The sequence below is a fragment of the Bombina bombina genome, chromosome 2 (genome assembly GCF_027579735.1).
Source record: "Bombina bombina isolate aBomBom1 chromosome 2, aBomBom1.pri, whole genome shotgun sequence".
Classification (NCBI taxonomy): Eukaryota; Metazoa; Chordata; class Amphibia; order Anura; family Bombinatoridae; genus Bombina; species Bombina bombina.
This window is the reverse complement of record NC_069500.1, coordinates 1420658402-1420678732: the sequence shown is the minus strand read 5'-3', so window position 1 is coordinate 1420678732 and position 20331 is coordinate 1420658402.

Below are 20331 nucleotides of genomic sequence, written 5' to 3'. Positions count from 1 at the left end.
TGTAAATAACTCCTCTGACAGATCAAGTGAAGCGGCTGTGGTGCTAGTGTTGGTGGTGGCGGCAGGCGGGCGAGTGGTAACTTGAGAGGTGCCCGAAGATAAGCTGGAGGAGGATGGTACGTCAAGGTTCTGAGTGGAAGCTGTAGAAGATTGGGTGTCATGTGCTAGCCAGTCAACTATGTCCTCAGAGTCAGAAATGTTCGAGTTCGGGGTACGTGGTCTCTGAACACTGGGCATTATTCTGGGGCCAAAGGGAATCACAGCACCACGAACACGAAGGCCCCTGCGGGGTGGCCTGCCTCTGCCTGTCATTTTTTTTTCGATTAGTGGTACTATGCATGCAAGCTACTGTGACAACAGATATGAGTGGCACTGTGCACTGGCAGAAGTTGGCAGAGTTGACGCTGTAGGCCTGACACACACGCTTGCAGACAACTAACTGCTATTCAATCTATTACAGTCAAAATTGTATTTTTTTTTTTAAATGTACACTACTGTTACACCAGATATGAGTTGCACTGGGGTAACACTGTGCCCTGGCAGGCAGGCACTTAAACGCACACGTGTGAAGGAAACTGACTGCTATTATTTAACACAGTCAAAAAAGTGTTGTTTTTTTAAATCTATACTACTGTTACACCAGATATGAGTTGCACTGGGGTGACACTGTGCCCTGGCAGGCAGGCACTAAAACGCACACGTGTGAAGGAAACTGACTGCTATAATTTAACACAGTCAAAAAAGTTTTTTTTTTTTTTTTTAAATCTACACTACTGTTACACCAGATATGAGTTGCACTGGGGTGACACTGTGCCCTGGCAGGCAGGCACTGAAACGTACACGTGTGAAGGAAACTGACTGCTATAATTTAACACAGTCAAAAAAGTTTTTTTTTTTTTTTTTAAATCTACACTACTGTTACACCAGATATGAGTTGCACTGGGGTGACACTGTGCCCTGGCAGGCAGGCACTTAAACGCACACGTGTGAAGGAAACTGACTGCTATTATTTAACACAGTCAAAAAAGTGTTGTTTTTTTTAAATCTACACTACTGTTACACCAGATATGAGTTGCAGTGGGGTGACACTGTGCCCTGGCAGGCAGGCACTTAAACGCACACGTGTGAAGGAAACTGACTCCTATTATTTAACACAGCCAAAAAAGTTTTTTTTTTTTTTTTTAAATCTACACTACTGTTACACCAGATATGAGTTGCACTGGGGTGACACTGTGCCCTGGCAGGCAGGCACTGAAACGCACACGTGTGAAGGAAACTGACTGCTATTATTTAACACAGTCAAAAAAGTGTTGTTTTTTTTTAAATCTACACTACTGTTACACCAGATATGAGTTGCACTGGGGTGACACTGTGCTCTGGCAGGCAGGCACTTAAACGCACACGTGTGAAGGAAACTGACTGCTGTTATTTAACACAGTCAAAAAAGTGTTTTTTTTTTTTAAATCTACACTACTGTTACACCAGATATGAGTTGCACTGGGGTGACACTGTGCCCTGGCAGGCAGGCACTTAAACGCACACGTGTGAAGGAAACTGACTGCTATTATTTAACACAGTCAAAAAAGTGTTGTTTTTTTTAAATCTACACTACTGTTACACCAGATATGAGTTGCAGTGGGGTGACACTGTGCCCTGGCAGGCAGGCACTTAAACGCACACGTGTGAAGGAAACTGACTCCTATTATTTAACACAGCCAAAAAAGTTTTTTTTTTTTTTTTTAAATCTACACTACTGTTACACCAGATATGAGTTGCACTGGGGTGACACTGTGCCCTGGCAGGCAGGCACTTAAACGCATACATGTGAAGGAAACTGACTGCTATTATTTAACACAGTCAAAAAGTGTTGTTTTTTAAAAATCTACACTACTGTTACACCAGATATGAGTTGCACTGGGGTGACACTGTGCCCTGGCAGGCAGGCACTTAAACGCACACGTGTGAAGGAAATTGACTGCTATTATTTAACACAGTCAAAAAAGTTTTTTTTTTTTTTTTTAAATCTACACTACTGTTACACCAGATATGAGTGGTAGCACTGGGCAAGTGGGCACAGTATACGCTGTGAGCCTGACACACACGCTGGCAGGCAGGCAACTGCAATTAGATTACACAGGGAAAAAAAATAGCCCTAAAAAGGGCTTTTTGGGGTGCTGTCCTTACAGCAGAGATCAGATGAGTCCTTCAGGACTGTAGAGGACACTGAATACACTAGCCTAGCTATCGATTTCCCTATTAAAGCAGCAGCAGCTACACTGTCCCTCCTCTCACTAACAATGCAGCTTCCGAATGAATCTAAAATGGATGCTGTCCAGGAGGTAGGAGGGTCTGGGAGGGAGGGTCTGCTGCTGATTGGCTAGAATGTGCCTGCTGACTGTGAGGTACAGGGTCAAAGTATTACTCAATGATGACGAATAGGGGACGGATCGAACATTGCATATGTTCGCCCGCCGCGGTGAACGTGAACATTCTATGTTCGCCGGGAACAATTCGCCGGTGAACAATTTGCGACATCTTTATTGGCTGATGCAATCAGCCAATCGGATTGAAGTTCAATCCGATTGGCTGATCCAATCAGCCAATAGGATTGAGCTTGCATTCTATTGGCTGATTGGAACAGCCAATAGAATGCAAGTTCAATCCTATTGGCTGATTGGATCAGTCAATAGGATTTTTCCTACCTTAATTCCGATTGGCTGATAGAATCCTATCAGCCAATCGGAATTCAAGGGATGCCATCTTGGATGACGTCATTTTTAGGAACCTTCATTCATCGTTAGTCTGTCGGCCAGGAAGGATGCTCCGCGCCATATGTCTTCAAGATGGAGCCGCTCCTCGTCGGATGGAAGAAGATAGAAGATGCCGCTTGGATGAAGACTTCTGCCTGGATGGAGGACCTCTTCTGCCCGTATCAGATGAAGACTTCTGCCCGGCTGGAGGAACACTTGTGCCCAGATCGGATGAAGACTTCTGTCCGGCTGGGTGAAGATGGCTCAAGGTAGGGTGATCTTCAAGGGGGTAGTGTTAGGTTTTTTTAAGGGGGGATTGGGTGGGTTTTAGAGTAAGGTTGGGTGTGTGGGTGGTGGGTTTTAATTTTGGGGGGATGTATTTCTTTTTTTACAGGTAAAAGAGCTGATTACTTTGGGGCAATGCCCCGCAAAAAGCCGTTTTAAGGACTATTTATAATTTAGTATAGGGTAGGGAATTTTATTATTTTGTGGGGCTTTTTTTATTTTGTTAGGGGGCTTAGATTAGGTGTAATTAGTTTAAACTTCTTGTAATTTTTTTTATTTTCTGTAATTTAGTTGTTTTTTTTGTACTATAGTTAAATTTATTTAATTGTATTTAATTTTAGGTAATTGTAGTTAATTAATTTAATTAATTTAATGATAGTGTAGTGTTAGGTGTAATTGTAACTTAGATTAGGTTTTATTTTACAGGTAAATTTGTAATTATTTTAACTAGGTAGCTATTAAATAGCTATTAACTATTTAATAGCTATTGTACCTAGTTAAAATAAATACAAAGTTGCCTGTAAAATAAAAATAAATCCTAAAATACCTACAATGTAATTATTAATTATATTGTAGCTATCAGGGTTTATTTTATAGGTATAGTATTTAGTTTTAAATTGGAATACTTTAGTTAATAATAGTAATATTATTTAGATTTATTTAAATAATATTTAAGTTAGGGGGGTGTTAGGGTTAGGGTTAGAATTAGGTTTAGGGGTTAATAACTTTATTATAGTGGCGGCGACAGATTAGGGGTTAATAGGCTATGTGGGCTATGGCGGTTTAGGGGTTAATACTAGAATAGGTTTATTGCAGTGTGGGCTATGGCGGTTTAGGAGTTAATAATTAGGCTTATTGCGTTGTCTAGGGGTTAATACATTTATTATTAGTAGTGAGAGGGGGGATTGCGGATATAGGGGTTTTACGTGTCGGGCTATTTTTGGGAGGCAGTTTAGACTTTTACAGGAAATTTGATATTTCATTTAGTTTTCTTAGGCGCCGGCAGTTTCTAAAGTGCCGTAAGTCACTAGCGACTCCAGAAATTTGTATTTACGCTTATTTCTTTACATTGCTAGTTTATCAGACTTACGGCACTTTATGAACTACCGGCGGGGTATATGTAATACCCCGATGTGCAAGGTGAAATTACGGGTGGCGCAGCTTCTCAGGCTTGCGCCGAAACCTGTGCCGTATATTTTATCGCGCCCTAGGTGTTAAAACATTCAAAAAAAATTCATACTCCCCTAGTATGTTAATTTATTGTAAGACTAAAGGAATATTGTATATTGCAATGTGTTTTAGGTACCTTTAAGGGAAAAATGCTAAGAACACTAAGCAATCATTGTCAAAACTGTATCATTAAACCAGAACCCAACATGATTTATGTTTGTTTCAGTATAGCTTTACATGTACAATATACTCAGACTCCAGCAGTTTACGTTTGATACCTTTTATTAACAGAGCATATTAAAACTTACTGTATAAACTTAAGCTCTAAGTTTCTTAAAGAGACAGTCTACACCAACATTTGTATTGTTTAAAAAGATAGATAATAACTTGTTTACCCATTCCCTAGTTTTTGCATAACCAATACAGCTATAATAATATACTTTTTACCTCTGTAATTACCTTGTATCTAAGCTTCTGCAGACTGCCCCCTTATTTCAGTTCTTTTGACAGACTTGCATTGTAGGCAATCAGTGCTGACTCATAGGTAACCCCATGGGAGTTAGCACAATGTTACCTATATTGCAAACATGATCTAGCAGTGTCTAATTTCGAAAAACTATCAAAATGCACTAAGATAAAAGGCGGCCTTCAAGGGCTTAGAAATTAGAGTCTACCTTTTCTCTTGTAAGGTGTATCCATTACTTGTGGGATATTCTCCTTCCCAACAGGAAGTTGCAAGAGGATCACCCACAGCAGAGCTGCTATATAGCTCCTCCCCTAACTGCCATATCCAGTCATTCTCTTGCAACTCTCAACAAGCATGGAGGTAGTAAGAGGAAAGTGGTGAAATGTAGCTGTTATCTTGCTTCAATCAAAAGTTTGTTATTTTTAAATGGTACCGGAGTTGTACTATTTTGTCCCAGGCAGAAAAATAGAAGAATCTGCCTGTGATTTCTATGATCTTAGCAGGTTGTAACTAAGATCCATTGCTGTTCTCACACATGACTGAAGAGAGAGGTAACTTCAGCGGGGGAATGGCGTGCAGGTTATCCTGCTATGAGGTATGTGCAGTTAAGATTTTTTCTAGAAGATGTGAATGTTAGAAAATGCTGCTGATACCAAATTTATGTAAGGTAAGCCTGAATACAGTGATTTAATAGCGACTGGTATCATGCTTACTTTCTGAGGTAATACTCTTTTATATTTACAATATAAAACGTTTGCTGGCATGTTTAAACGTTTTTATATATACTTTGGTGATAAAACTTTATTGGGGCCTAGTTATTTCCACATGGCTGGCTTAAATTTGCCTAGAAACAGTTTCCTGAGGCTTTCCATTGTGTTACTATGAGTGGGAGGGGCCTAATTTAGTGCTTTTTTTGCGCAGTAACTTTTACAGACTAAGACATCCAGCTTCCTCCAGGAGTCCCTTGAATGCTATAGGACATCTCTAAAGGGCTCTTAGGCTTTCCAAAATCGTTTGTTGGGGAAGGTAGGCCCACAGCAAGGCTGTGGCAGTTTGGTGTGACTGTTAAAAAACGTTTATATCGTTTTTTTATCTGTTTTTTGAACTAAGGGGTTAATCATCCATTTGCAAGTGGGTGCAATGCTCTGTTAGCTTATTATACACACTGTAAAAATTTTGTTTGATTTACTGCCTTTTTTCACTGTTTTTCAAATTCTGACAAAATTTGTTTCTCTTAAAGGCACAGTACCGTTTCTTATATTTGCTTGTTAACTTGATTTAAAGTGTTTTTCAAGCTTGCTAGTCTCATTGCTAGTCTGTACAAACATGTCTGACATAGAGGAAACTCCTTGTTCATTATTTTTAAAAGCCATGGTGGAACCCCCTCTTAGAATGTGTACCAAATGTACTGATTTCACTTTTAGCAATAAAGATCATATTCTGTCTTTAAAAAATTTATCACCAGAGGAATCTGACGAGGGGGAAGTTATGCCGACTAACTCTCCCCACGTGTCAGACCCTTTGACTCCCGCTCAAGGGACTCACGCTCAAATGGTGCCAAGTACATCCAGGGCGCCCATAGCGTTTACTTTACAAGACATGGCGGCAGACATGGATAATACACTGTCAGCGGTATTAGCCAGACTACCTGAATTTAGAGGAAAGCGAGATAGCTCTGGAGTTAGACGAAATACAGAGCATACTGACGCTTTAAGAGCTATGTCTGATACTGCCTCACAATATGCAGGGTGATGTTTCTGACTCAGGGAAGATGATGCAACCTGATTCTGATATTTCTACATTTAAATTTAAGCTTGAACACCTCCGCGTGTTACTCAGGGAGGTTTTAGCTGCTCTGAATGACTGTGATACAATTGCAGTGCCAGAGAAATTGTGTAGACTGGATAAATACTATGCAGTGCCGGTGTGCACTGATGTTTTTCCAATACCTAAAAGGTTTACAGAAATTATTACTAAGGAATGGGATAGACCAGGTGTGCCGTTCTCTCCCCTCCTATTTTTAGAAAAATGTTTCCAATAGACGCCACCACACGGGACTTATGGCAGACAGTTCCTAAAGGTGGAGGGAGCAGTTTCTACTCTAGCAAAGCGTACTACTATCCCTGTCGAGGACAGTTTGCTTTCTTAGATCCAATGGATAAAAAGTTAGAGGGTTACCTTAAGAAAATGTTTATTCAACAAGGTTTTATCCTACAGCCCCTTGCATGCATTGCTCCTGTCACTGCTGCTGCGGCGTTCTGGTTTGAGTCTCTGGAAGCGACTCCATTGGATGACATACTTGACAAGCTTAGAGCACTTAAGCTAGCCAATTCTTTTGTTTCTGATGCCATTGTTCATTTGACTAAACTAATGGCTAAGAATTCTGGTTTTGCTATCCAGGCGCGCAGAGCGCTATGGCTTAAATCATGGTCAGCTGGCGTTACTTCAAAGTCTAAGCAGCTTAACATTCCCTTCAAAGGGCAGACCCTATTCGGGCCTGGTTTGAAGGAGATTATTGCTGATATCACTGGAGGAAAAGGTCATGCCCTTCCTCAGGATAGGTCCAAATCAAGGGCCAAACCGTCTAATTTTCGTGCCTTTCGAAACTTCAAGGCAAGTGCGGCATCAACTTCCTCTAATGCAAAACAAGAGGGAACTTTTGCTCAGTCCAAGACGGTCTGGAGACCTAACCAGGCCTGGAACAAAGGTAAGCAGGCCAAAAAGCCTGCTGCTGCCTCTAAGACAGCATGAAGGAACGGCCCCCTACCCGGTAACGGATCTAGTAGGGGGCAGACTTTCGCTCTTCGCCCAGGCGTGGGCAAGAGATGTCCAGGATCCCTGGGCGTTGGAAATTATATCCCAGGGATATCTTCTGGACTTCAAAGCTTCCCCCACAAAAGGGAGATTTCACCTTTCACAATTATCTGCAAACCAGATAAAGAGAGAGGCATTCTTACACTGTGTACAAGACCTCCTAGTTATGGGAGTGATCCATCCACTTCCAAAGGAGGAACAGGGACAGGGATTTTACTCAAATCTGTTTGTGGTTCCCAAAAAAGAGGGAACCTTCAGACCAATTTTGGATCTAAAGATCTTAAACAAATTCCTCAGAGTTCCATCATTCAAGATGGAGACTATTCGTACCATTCTACCTATGATCCAGGAGGGTCAATTCATGACTACAGTGGATTTAAAGGATGCTTATCTTCACATTCCGATACACAAAGATCATCATCGGTTTCTCAGGTTTGCCTTCCTAGACAGGCATTACCAGTTTGTAGCTCTTCCCTTTGGGTTAGCTACAGCCCCAAGAATTTTTACGAAGGTTCTGGGGTCGCTTCTGGCGGTCCTAAGGCCGCGGAGCATAGCAGTGGCCCCTTATTTAGACGACATCCTGATTCAGGCATCAAACTTCCAAATTGCCAAGTCTCATACGGACATAGTGTTGGCATTTCTGAGGTCGCATGGGTGGAAGGTGAACGAGGAAAAGAGTTCTCTATCCCCCCCCACAAGAGTTTCCTTCCTAGGGACTCTGATAGATTCTGTACAAATGAAAATTTACCTGACGGAGTCCAGGTTATCAAAACTTCTAAATTCCTGCCGTGTTCTTTATTCCATTCTTCGCCCTTCAGTGGCTCAGTGCATTGAAGTAATCGACTTAATGGTAGCGGCAATGGACATAGTGTTGTTTGCACGCCTACATCTCAGACCGCTGCAACTCTGCATGCTCAGTCAGTGGAATGGGGATTACACAGAATTGTCCCCTCTACTAAATCTGGATCAAGAGACCAGGGATTCTCTTCTCTGGTGGCTATCTCGGGTCCATCTGTCCAAAGGTATGACCTTTCGCAGGCCAGATTGGACAATTGTAATGACAGATGCCAGCCTTCTAGGTTGGGGTGTAGTCTGGAATTCCCTGAAGGCTCAGGAATCGTGGACTCAAGAGGAGTCACTCCTTCCAAATATTCTGGAACTGAGAGCGATATTCAATGCTCTTCAGGCTTGGCCTCAGTTAGCAACTCTGAGGTTCATCAGATTTCAGTCGGACAACATCACGACTGTGGCTTACATCAACCATCAAGGGGGAACAAGGAGTTCCCTAGCGATGTTAGAAGTCTCAAAGATAATTCGCTGGGCAGAGAGTCACTCTTGCCACCTATCAGCTATCCATATCCCAGGTGTAGAGAACTGGGAGGCGGATTTTCTAAGTCGTCAGACTTTTCATCCGGGGGAGTGGGAACTCCATCCGGAGGTGTTTGCACAATTGATTCATCGTTGGGGCAAACCAGAACTGGATCTCATGGCGTCTCGCCAGAACGCCAAGCTTCCTTGTTACGGATCCAGGTCCAGGGACCCCAAGGCAACGCTGATAGATGCTCTAGCAGCGCCTTGGTCCTTCAACCTGGCTTATGTGTTTCCACCGTTTCCTCTGCTCCCTCGTCTGATTGCCAAAATCAAGCAGGAGAGAGCATCTGTGATCTTGATAGCGCCTGCATGGCCACGCAGGACTTGGTATGCAGATCTGGTGAACATGTCATCGTTTCCACCATGGACTCTGCCGCTGAGACAGGACCTTCTACTTCAAGGTCCTTTAAAACATCCAAATCTAATTTCTCTGAGGCTGACTGCCTGGAGATTGAACGCTTGATTTTATCAAAGCGTGGTTTCTCCGAGTCAGTCATTGATACCTTAATTCAGGCACAAAAGCCTGTCACCAGGAAGATCTATCATAAGATATGGCGTAAATATCTTTTTTGTTGTGAATCCAAGGGCTACTCATGGAGTAAGGTCAGGATTCCCAGGATATTATCTTTTCTCCAAGAAGGATTGGAGAAAGGATTGTCAGCTAGTTCCTTAAAGGGACAGATTTCTGCACTATCTATTCTTTTGCACACGCGTCTGGCAGATGTCCCAGACGTTCAGGCATTTTGTCAGGCTTTAGTTAGAATCAAGCCTGTGTTTAAACCTATTGCTCCACCTTGGAGCTTAAATTTGGTTCTTAAAGTTCTTCAGGGGGTTCCGTTTGAACCTCTTCATTCCATAGATATCAAACTTTTATCTTGGAAAGTTCTTTTTTTGGTAGCTATTTCCTTGGCTCGTAGAGTTTCCGAGTTATCTGCCTTACAATGTGATTCTCCTTATCTGATCTTCCTTGCAGAAAAGGTAGTTCTGCGTACCAAACCTGGGTTTTTACCTAAGGTGGTATCTAATAAGAATATCAATCAAGAGTTTGTTGTTCCGTCTTTGTGTCCTAATCTTTCTTCAAAGAAGGAACGTCTATTACTCTGGACAGAAGAGAGGTCAAAAGGCTTCGGCAACCTCTCTTTCTTTTTGGCTAAGAAGCATAATCCGCTTAGCCTATGAGACTGCTGGCCAGCAGCCTCCAGAAAGGATTACAGCTCATTCTACTAGAGCTGTGGCTTCCACATGGGCCTTTAAAAATGAGGCTTCTGTTGAACAGATTTGCAAGGCGGCGACTTGGTCTTCACTTAATATTTTTTTTAATATTTTTTCTTCGGAGGCTATTTTTGGGAGAAAGGTTTTACAGGCAGTGCTACCTTCCGTTTAAGTACCTGCCTTGTCCCTCCCTTCATCCGTGTACTTTAGCTTTGGTATTGGTATCCCACAAGTAATGGATGATCCGTGGACTGGATACACCTTACAAGAGAAAACATAATTTATGCTTACCTGATATTGGAAAGTTGTTTAGAATTGCATGCCCTATCAGAATCATATAAGTTTAATTTTGACTTGACTGTCCCTTTAACATGGCTGGCTTAAATTTGCCTAGAAACAGATTTTACTCAAATCTGTTTGTGGTTCCCAAAAAAGAGGGAACCTTCAGACCAATTTTGGATCTAAAGATCTTAAACAAATTCCTCAGAGTTCCATCATTCAAGATGGAGACTATTCGTACCATTCTACCTATGATCCAGGAGGGTCAATTCATGACTACAGTGAATTTAAAGGATGCTTATCTTCACATTCCGATACACAAAGATCATCATCGGTTTCTCAGGTTTGCCTTCCTAGACAGGCATTACCAGTTTGTAGCTCTTCCCTTTGGGTTAGCTACAGCCCCAAGAATTTTTACGAAGGTTCTGGGGTCACTTCTGGCGGTCCTAAGGCCGCGGAGCATAGCAGTGGCCCCTTATTTAGACGACATCCTGATTCAGGCATCAAACTTCCAAATTGCCAAGTCTCATACGGACATAGTGTTGGCATTTCTGAGGTCGCATGGGTGGAAGGTGAACGAGGAAAAGAGTTCTCTATCCCCCCTCACAAGAGTTTCCTTCCTAGGGACTCTGATAGATTCTGTACAAATGAAAATTTACCTGACGGAGTCCAGGTTATCAAAACTTCTAAATTCCTGCCGTGTTCTTTATTCCATTCCTCGCCTTTCAGTGGCTCAGTGCATTGAAGTAATCGACTTAATGGTAGCGGCAATGGACATAGTGTTGTTTGCACGCCTACATCTCAGACCGCTGCAACTCTGCATGCTCAGTCAGTGGAATGGGGATTACACAGAATTGTCCCCTCTACTAAATCTGGATCAAGAGACCAGGGATTCTCTTCTCTGGTGGCTATCTCGGGTCCATCTGTCCAAAGGTATGACCTTTCGCAGGCCAGATTGGACAATTGTAATGACAGATGCCAGCCTTCTAGGTTGGGGTGTAGTCTGGAATTCCCTGAAGGCTCAGGAATCGTGGACTCAAGAGGAGTCACTCCTTCCAATAAATATTCTGGAACTGAGAGCGATATTCAATGCTCTTCAGGCTTGGCCTCAGTTAGCAACTCTGAGGTTCATCAGATTTCAGTCGGACAACATCACGACTGTGGCTTACATCAACCATCAAGGGGGAACAAGGAGTTCCCTAGCGATGTTAGAAGTCTCAAAGATAATTCGCTGGGCAGAGATTCACTCTTGCCACCTATCAGCTATCCATATCCCAGGTGTAGAGAACTGGGAGGCGGATTTTCTAAGTCGTCAGACTTTTCATCCGGGGGAGTGGGAACTCCATCCGGAGGTGTTTGCACAATTGATTCATCGTTGGGGCAAACCAGAACTGGATCTCATGGCGTCTCGCCAGAACGCCAAGCTTCCTTGTTACGGATCCAGGTCCAGGGACCCCAAGGCAACGCTGATAGATGCTCTAGCAGCGCCTTGGTCCTTCAACCTGGCTTATGTGTTTCCACCGTTTCCTCTGCTCCCTCGTCTGATTGCCAAAATCAAGCAGGAGAGAGCATCTGTGATCTTGATAGCGCCTGCATGGCCACGCAGGACTTGGTATGCAGATCTGGTGAACATGTCATCGTTTCCACCATGGACTCTGCCGCTGAGACAGGACCTTCTACTTCAAGGTCCTTTAAAACATCCAAATCTAATTTCTCTGAGGCTGACTGCCTGGAGATTGAACGCTTGATTTTATCAAAGCGTGGTTTCTCCGAGTCAGTCATTGATACCTTAATTCAGGCACAAAAGCCTGTCACCAGGAAGATCTATCATAAGATATGGCGTAAATATCTTTTTTGTTGTGAATCCAAGGGCTACTCATGGAGTAAGGTCAGGATTCCCAGGATATTATCTTTTCTCCAAGAAGGATTGGAGAAAGGATTGTCAGCTAGTTCCTTAAAGGGACAGATTTCTGCACTATCTATTCTTTTGCACACGCGTCTGGCAGATGTCCCAGACGTTCAGGCATTTTGTCAGGCTTTAGTTAGAATCAAGCCTGTGTTTAAACCTGTTGCTCCACCTTGGAGCTTAAATTTGGTTCTTAAAGTTCTTCAGGGGGTTCCGTTTGAACCTCTTCATTCCATAGATATCAAACTTTTATCTTGGAAAGTTCTTTTTTTGGTAGCTATTTCCTTGGCTCGTAGAGTTTCCGAGTTATCTGCCTTACAATGTGATTCTCCTTATCTGATCTTCCTTGCAGAAAAGGTAGTTCTGCGTACCAAACCTGGGTTTTTACCTAAGGTGGTATCTAATAAGAATATCAATCAAGAGTTTGTTGTTCCGTCTTTGTGTCCTAATCTTTCTTCAAAGAAGGAACGTCTATTACTCTGGACAGAAGAGAGGTCAAAAGGCTTCGGCAACCACTCTTTCTTTTTGGCTAAGAAGCATAATCCACTTAGCCTATGAGACTGCTGGCCAGCAGCCTCCAGAAAGGATTACAGCTCATTCTACTAGAGCTGTGGCTTCCACATGGGCCTTTAAAAATGAGGCTTCTGTTGAACAGATTTGCAAGGCGGCGACTTGGTCTTCGCTTAATATTTTTTTTAATATTTTTTCTTCTGAGGCTATTTTTGGGAGAAAGGTTTTACAGGCAGTGGTACCTTCCGTTTAAGTACCTGCCTTGTCCCTCCCTTCATCCGTGTACTTTAGCTTTGGTATTGGTATCCCACAAGTAATGGATGATCCGTGGACTGGATACACCTTACAAGAGAAAACATAATTTATGCTTACCTGATATTGGAAAGTTGTTTAGAATTGCATGCCCTATCAGAATCATATAAGTTTAATTTTGACTTGACTGTCCCTTTAACTCATAAAAGCTCAACTTCCTGCTCCACTGCAGTGTAACGTTATTAAACATCCCTTGGAACCAAACACTATCTGTTTGGTTCCTCAGATTTTTATATATATTTTCCCTTTTTGGAGAACTGTGATTGTCTCTTTATTTCAATCCCAACAGGACTACACATCCTGGTGCTGCACATTAATTGACTAAAATTAGGGCACCACATAATTATTTAGATTTTCTAGTTTTCTAATACATCTCCCACTTCTAGTATGGGTGTTTCTGGATCCAAGTAATTGTTCAGTCAGTAGTTCTACGTCATCCCTTATCTATATCTGATGTTTCCATATTTGTCTCTTCACAATCTTTGTCTGGGCTGCTTTCTGTTGTTGTTGGTGTGCTTGTGTTCTTGACTTGAGATTCTTCTTGGGTGCTAATTTGTTTGCTGAAAATGGCAGCCGGAGCTTTAGCTCTTACCTGTAGGGTGTTTCTAGTGCAATATCTCTGAAGTATATACTAAAGATTTCATGAATGAAAGTCTCACTCATTTTGTAACTTTACATTCACTTTAGGTAAGCACGTTAACTTTACATTCACTTTAGGTAAGCGCGTTAACTTTACATTCACTTTAGGTAAGCGCATTAACTTTACATTCCCTTTAGGTAAGCGTGTTAACTTTACATTCACTTTAGGTAAGCGCGTTAACTTTACATTCACTTTAGGTAAGCGCGTTAACTTTACATTCACTTTAGGTAAGCGCATTAACTTTACATTCACTTTAGGTAAGCGGGTTAACTTTACATTCACTTTAGGTAAGCGCGTTAACCTTACATTCACTTTAGGTAAGCGCGTTATCTTTACATTCACTTTAGGTAAGCGCATTAACTTTACATTCACTTTAGGTAAGCGCGTTAACTTTACATTCACTTTAGGTAAGCGCATTAACTTTACATTCACTTTAGGTAAGCGCGTTAAATTTACATTCACTTTAGGTAAGCGCGTTAGCCTTACATTCACTTTAGGTAAGCGCGTTAACTTTACATTCACTTTAGGTAAGCGCGTTAACTTTACATTCACTTTAAGGGTGAATGAGCAGTGCTCTGCGGGGCAGTTACTTTGTTGCAAGTTAAAGTGTATTAACTTATCTGTAGGTGGAGCAGACTGCACCATTGTATCCTCACAATTTCGGGGCCGTGGCCAGTTGTTTGGTATGGTTAGTTTTGGGAACTCAGTTGCCGCCATAGGTTTATACATATTAATAAAATGTTTAGCAGGCTATTTGCCTAATAAATGTCTCTAGAGCCGAAGGGTTAGATATATTTGCAGCTGATGGGTTAAATATATGTGGACCAGAAGGATTAAATATATCTGTAGCAGATGGGTTAAATATCAGTGTAGCAAAAGGGTTAAATATATCTGCTGCTGACTTGTTACATATCTGTGGAGCAGAAGGGTTAAAGTGATGGTAAACTCTCCCCTTCTTAAAATCAGATCTGGAATGTAAGCGCTATTTTAGATGGAGTTTAATTAATTAGCTGTAATGAAGATGCAGTATAACATGCTTTTTAATATAGATATGAAATTCAAATACTGCATGCTCCTCCGCCCACTTCAAAAGTAACATTTTCTGTGAGCTAACAGATTGAATTGTTGTCCAATCAGCGCTCTCCCCATATGGCACTTTTGTTGTAGCTAGAGCATTGATTGGAGAGTAATTCAATCATTTAGCTGACAGGAAAATTGACTTTTGAAGTGGGTGGTGTAACGTGGGGTATTTGAATTTCATATCTATATTAATAACTAAGTTATAGCGCATCTTCATTGCACATGATGAATAAAACTCCTTCTAAAATAGCGCTTACATTCCAGGGGCGCGATCCGATATAGATCGCAGTTTGCGACGCAAGCGAGGAGACCGGCGTCGCCCGCAGTTTCAGCTCGCAACTCGAGCCATCCCATATAAGTCGCCGTCAGATGCTAACGTGCCGTAAGTCTCACAAACCAGCGATGTCCAGAAATCTGCGTAAGTACAAATTTCTGGCGTCGCCAGTGACTTGCAGCACGTTAGAATCTGCCGGCGCCTATAAAACCTGACTAAAGTCTAAAACACCCGCACTGTCTAACACGCCTCCCTAACATAGCCCGCACTGTCTAACACGCCTCCCTAACATAGCCCGCACTGTCTAACACGCCTCCCTAACATAGCCCGCACTGTCTAACCCTCTATCCGCTATCCCCCCTCACTAGCCTAACAATAAAAAAGCTATTAACCCCTAAACCGCCGCTCCTTTACCCCGCCGCAACCTAATAAAGTTATTAACCCCTAAACCGCCGCTCCCGTACCCCGCCGCCAGCTATATTATATCTATAACCCCCTAAAGTGAGCCCCTAACACCGCCGCCATCTATATTAAAATTATTAACCCCTAATGTAAGCCCCTTACACCGCCGCCATCTCTATTAAAATGATTAACCCCTAATTTAATCTACCTACCCCGCCGCCAGCTATATTATCTATATTAACCCTAAGTATATTATAGTTAATATAGTTATTACATTATATATATATTAACTATATTAACCCTAATTATATTAGGGTTAATATAGTTACTATAGTATTTATATTAACTATATTAACTCTATCTAACCCTAACACCCCTAACTAAATTTATATTAAATTAATCTAATTCATTTATAAACTAAAATATTCCTATTTAAATCTAAATACTTACCTATAAAATAAACCCTAAGATAGCTACAATATAATTAATAATTACATTATAGCTATGTTAGGGTTAATATTTATTTTACAGGTAAATAGTTAATTATTTTAACTAGGTATAATAGATATTAAATAGTTATTAACTATTTAATATCTACCTAGTTAAAATAATTACCCAATTACCTGTAAAATAAATCCTAACCTAAGTTACAAATACACCTACACTATCAATAAATTAAATAAACTACAAACATCTATCTAAAAATACAATTAAATTAACTAAACTAAATTACAAAAAAAAACAAACACTAAATTACAAAAAATAAAAAAAAGATTAAAAGATTTTTAAGCTAATTACACCTATTCTAAGCCCCCTAATAAAATAATAAACCCCCAAAATAACAAAAATTCCCTGCCCTATTCTAAATTAAACAAATTTCAAAGCTCTTTACCTTACCAGCCCTTAAAAGGGCCTTTTGTGGGGCATGCCCCAAAGAATTCAGCTCTTTTGCATTCAACAAATACAATCCCCCCCCCATTACAACCCACCACCCACATACCCCTATTCTAAACCCACCCAAACCCCCCTTAAAAAATCCTAACACTACCCCCCTGAAGATCTCCCTACCTTGTCTTCACCACACCGGGCCGAACTCCTGATCCGATCCGGGCGATGTCGTCCTCCAAGCGGCAAAGAAGAAATCTTCCTCCGGCGATGTCATCCTCCAAGCGGCAAAGAAGAATTCTTCCTCCGGCGACGTCTTCCTCCAAGCGGCAGCAAAGTCTTCAGTCTTCCGGCGGCATCTTCAATCTTCTTTCTTCGCTCCGCCGCCGCGGAGCATCCATCCCGGCCGATTGCTAAACTTGGAATGAGGTACCTTTAAATGACGTCATCCAAGATGGCGTCCGCCGAATTCCGATTGGCTGATAGGATTCTATCAGCCAATCGGAATTAAGTTAAAAAAATCTGATTGGCTGATTGAATCAGCCAATCAGATTCAAGTTCAATCCGATTGGCTGATCCAATCAGCCAATCAGATTGACCTCGCATTCTATTGGCTGTTCCGATCAGCCAATAGAATGCGAGCTCAATCTGATTGGCTGATTGGATCAGCCAATCGGATTGAACTTGAATCTGATTGGCTGATTCAATCAGCCAATCAGATTTTTTTAACTTAATTCCGATTGGCTGATAGAATCCTATCAGCCAATCGGAATTCGGCGGACGCCATCTTGGATGACGTCATTTAAAGGTACCTCATTCCAAGTTTAGCAATCGGCCGGGATGGATGCTCCGCGGCGGCGGAGCGAAGAAAGAAGATTGAAGATGCCGCCGGAAGACTGAAGACTTTGCTGCTGCTTGGAGGAAGACGTTGCCGGAGGAAGAATTCTTCTTTGCCGCTTGGAGGATGACATCGCCGGAGGAAGATTTCTTCTTTGCCGCTTGGAGGACGACATCGCCCGGATCGGATCAGGAGTTCGGCCCGGTGTGGTGAAGACAAGGTAGGGAGATCTTCAGGGGGGTAGTGTTAGGATTTTTTAAGGGGGGTTTGGGTGGGTTTAGAATAGGGGTATGTGGGTGGTGGGTTGTAATGGGGGGGGGGATTGTATTTGTTGAATGCAAAAGAGCTGAATTCTTTGGGGCATGCCCCACAAAAGGCCCTTTTAAGGGCTGGTAAGGTAAAGAGCTTTGAAATTTGTTTAATTTAGAATAGGGCAGGGAATTTTTGTTATTTTGGGGGTTTATTATTTTATTAGGGGGCTTAGAATAGGTGTAATTAGCTTAAAAATCTTTTAATCTTTTTTTTATTTTTTGTAATTTAGTGTTTGTTTTTTTTGGTAATTTAGTTTAGTTTATTTAATTGTATTTTTAGATAGATGTTTGTAGTTTATTTAATTTATTGATAGTGTAGGTGTATTTGTAACTTAGGTTAGGATTTATTTTACAGGTAATTGGGTAATTATTTTAACTAGGTAGATATTAAATAGTTAATAACTATTTAATATCTATTATACCTAGTTAAAATAATTAACAATTTACCTGTAAAATAAATATTAACCCTAACATAGCTACAATGTAATTATTAATTATATTGTAGCTATCTTAGGGTTTATTTTATAGGTAAGTATTTAGATTTAAATAGGAATATTTTAGTTTATAAATGAATTAGATTAATTTAATATAAATTTAGTTAGGGGTGTTAGGGTTAGATAGAGTTAATATAGTTAATATAAATACTATAGTAACTATATTAACTATATTAACCCTAATATAATTAGGGTTAATATAGTTAATATATATAATGTAATAACTATATTAACTATAATATACTTAGGGTTAATATAGATAACATAGCTGGCGGCGGGGTAGGTAGATTAAATTAGGGGTTAATAATTTTTATATAGGTGGCGGCGGTGTAAGGGGTCAGATTACGGGATAGATAAGGTAGATGGCGGCGGTTTTAGGGGCTCACAGTAGGGGGTTAGTTTATGTAGATGGCGGCGGGGTCGGGGAGCGGCGTTTTAGGGGGTAATAACTTTATTAGGGATTTCGGGGGGGGGGGGGGGGGTCGCGGTTGACAGGGAGATAGACATTGCGCATGCGTTAGGTGTTAGGTTTATTTTAGAAGATCGCGGTTGACAGGGAGATAGACATTGCGCATGCGTTAGGTGTTAGGTTTATTTTAGCAGCTAGTTTAGGGAGTTACGGGGCTCCAATAGTCAGCGTAAGGCTTCTTACGGCTGCTTTTTGTGGCGAGGTGAAAATGGAGTAAGTTTTCTCCATTTTCGCCACGTAAGTCCTTACGCTGCATATTGGATACCAAACTGCGCGGGTTTGGTATACCTGCCTATAGCCCAAAAAACTGCGGGCGACGGCAGAAATATACGCGCGTAACTTCTAGCTTACGCCGTATATAGGATACCAAATCCGCGCAATTATTGGCGTCGCCGGCTTTTGCGGGCGACGCTTTATATCGGATCGACCCCCAGATCTGATTTTAAGAAAGGGAGAGTTTACCATCACTTTAAATATATCTGCAGCTAACTGGTTACAGATCTGTGGAGCAGAAGGGTTAAACATATCTGCAGCTGGTGAGTTACATATCTGTGGAGCAGAAGGGTTAAATATATCTGCTGCTGACTTGTTACATATCTGTGGATCAGAATGGTTAAATATATCTGCTGCTGACTTGTTACATATCTGTGGAGCAGAAGGGTTAAATATATCTGCTGCTGACTTGTTACATATCTGTGGAGCAGAAGGGTTAAATATATCTGCTGCTGACTTGTTACATATCTGTGGAGCAGAAGGGTTAATATATCTGCAGCTAACTGGTTACAGATCTGTGGAGCAGAAGGGTTAAACATATCTGCAGCTAATGAGTTACATATCTGTGGAGCAGAAGGGTTAAATATCTCTGCTGCTGACTTGCTACATATCTGTGGAGCAGAAGGGATAAATATATCTGCAGCTAACTGGTTACAGATCTGTGGAGCGGAAGGGTTAAAAATATCTGCAGCTGACGAGTTACATATCTCTGGAGCAGAAGGGTTAAACATACTGTATCTGCAGCTGATGAGTTACAGATCTGTGGAGCAGAAGGGTTAAATATATCTGCTGCTGACTTGCTACATATCTGTGGAGCAGAAGGGTTAAACGTATCTGCAGCTGATGAGTTACATATCTGTGGAGCAGAAGGGTTAAACATATCTGTAGCTGATGAGTTACATATCTGTGGAGCAGAAGGGTTAAACATATCTGTAGCTGACGAGTTACATATCTGTGGAGCAGAAGGGTTAAACATATCTGCAGCTAATGAGTTACATATCTGTGGAGCAGAAGGGTTAAACATATCTGTATCTGCAGCTGATGAGTTACATATCTGTGGAGCAGAAGGGTTAAACATACTGTATCTGCAGCTGATGGGTTACATATCTGTGGTGCAGAAGGGTTAAACATACTGTATCTGCAGCTGATGAGTTACATATCTGTGGTGCAGAAGGGTTAAACATACTGTATCTGCAGCTGATGAGTTACATATCTGTGGTGCAGAAGGGTTAAACATATCTGCAGCTGATGAGTTACATATCTGTGGTGCAGAAGGGTAAAAAATATCTGCAGCTGATGAGTTACATATCTGTGGAGCAGAAGGGTTAAACATACTGTATCTGCAGCTGATGAGTTACATATCTGTGGAGCAGAAGGGTTAAACATATCTGCAGCTGCTGAGTTACAGATCTGTGGAGCAGAAGGGTTAAATATATCTGCTGCTGACTTGTTACATATCTGTGGAGCAGAAGGGTTAAATATATCTGCTGCTGACTTGTTACATATCTGTGGAGCAGAAGGGTTAAATATATCTGCAGCTAACTGGTTACAGATCTGTGGAGCAGAAGGGTTAAACATATCTGCAGCTAA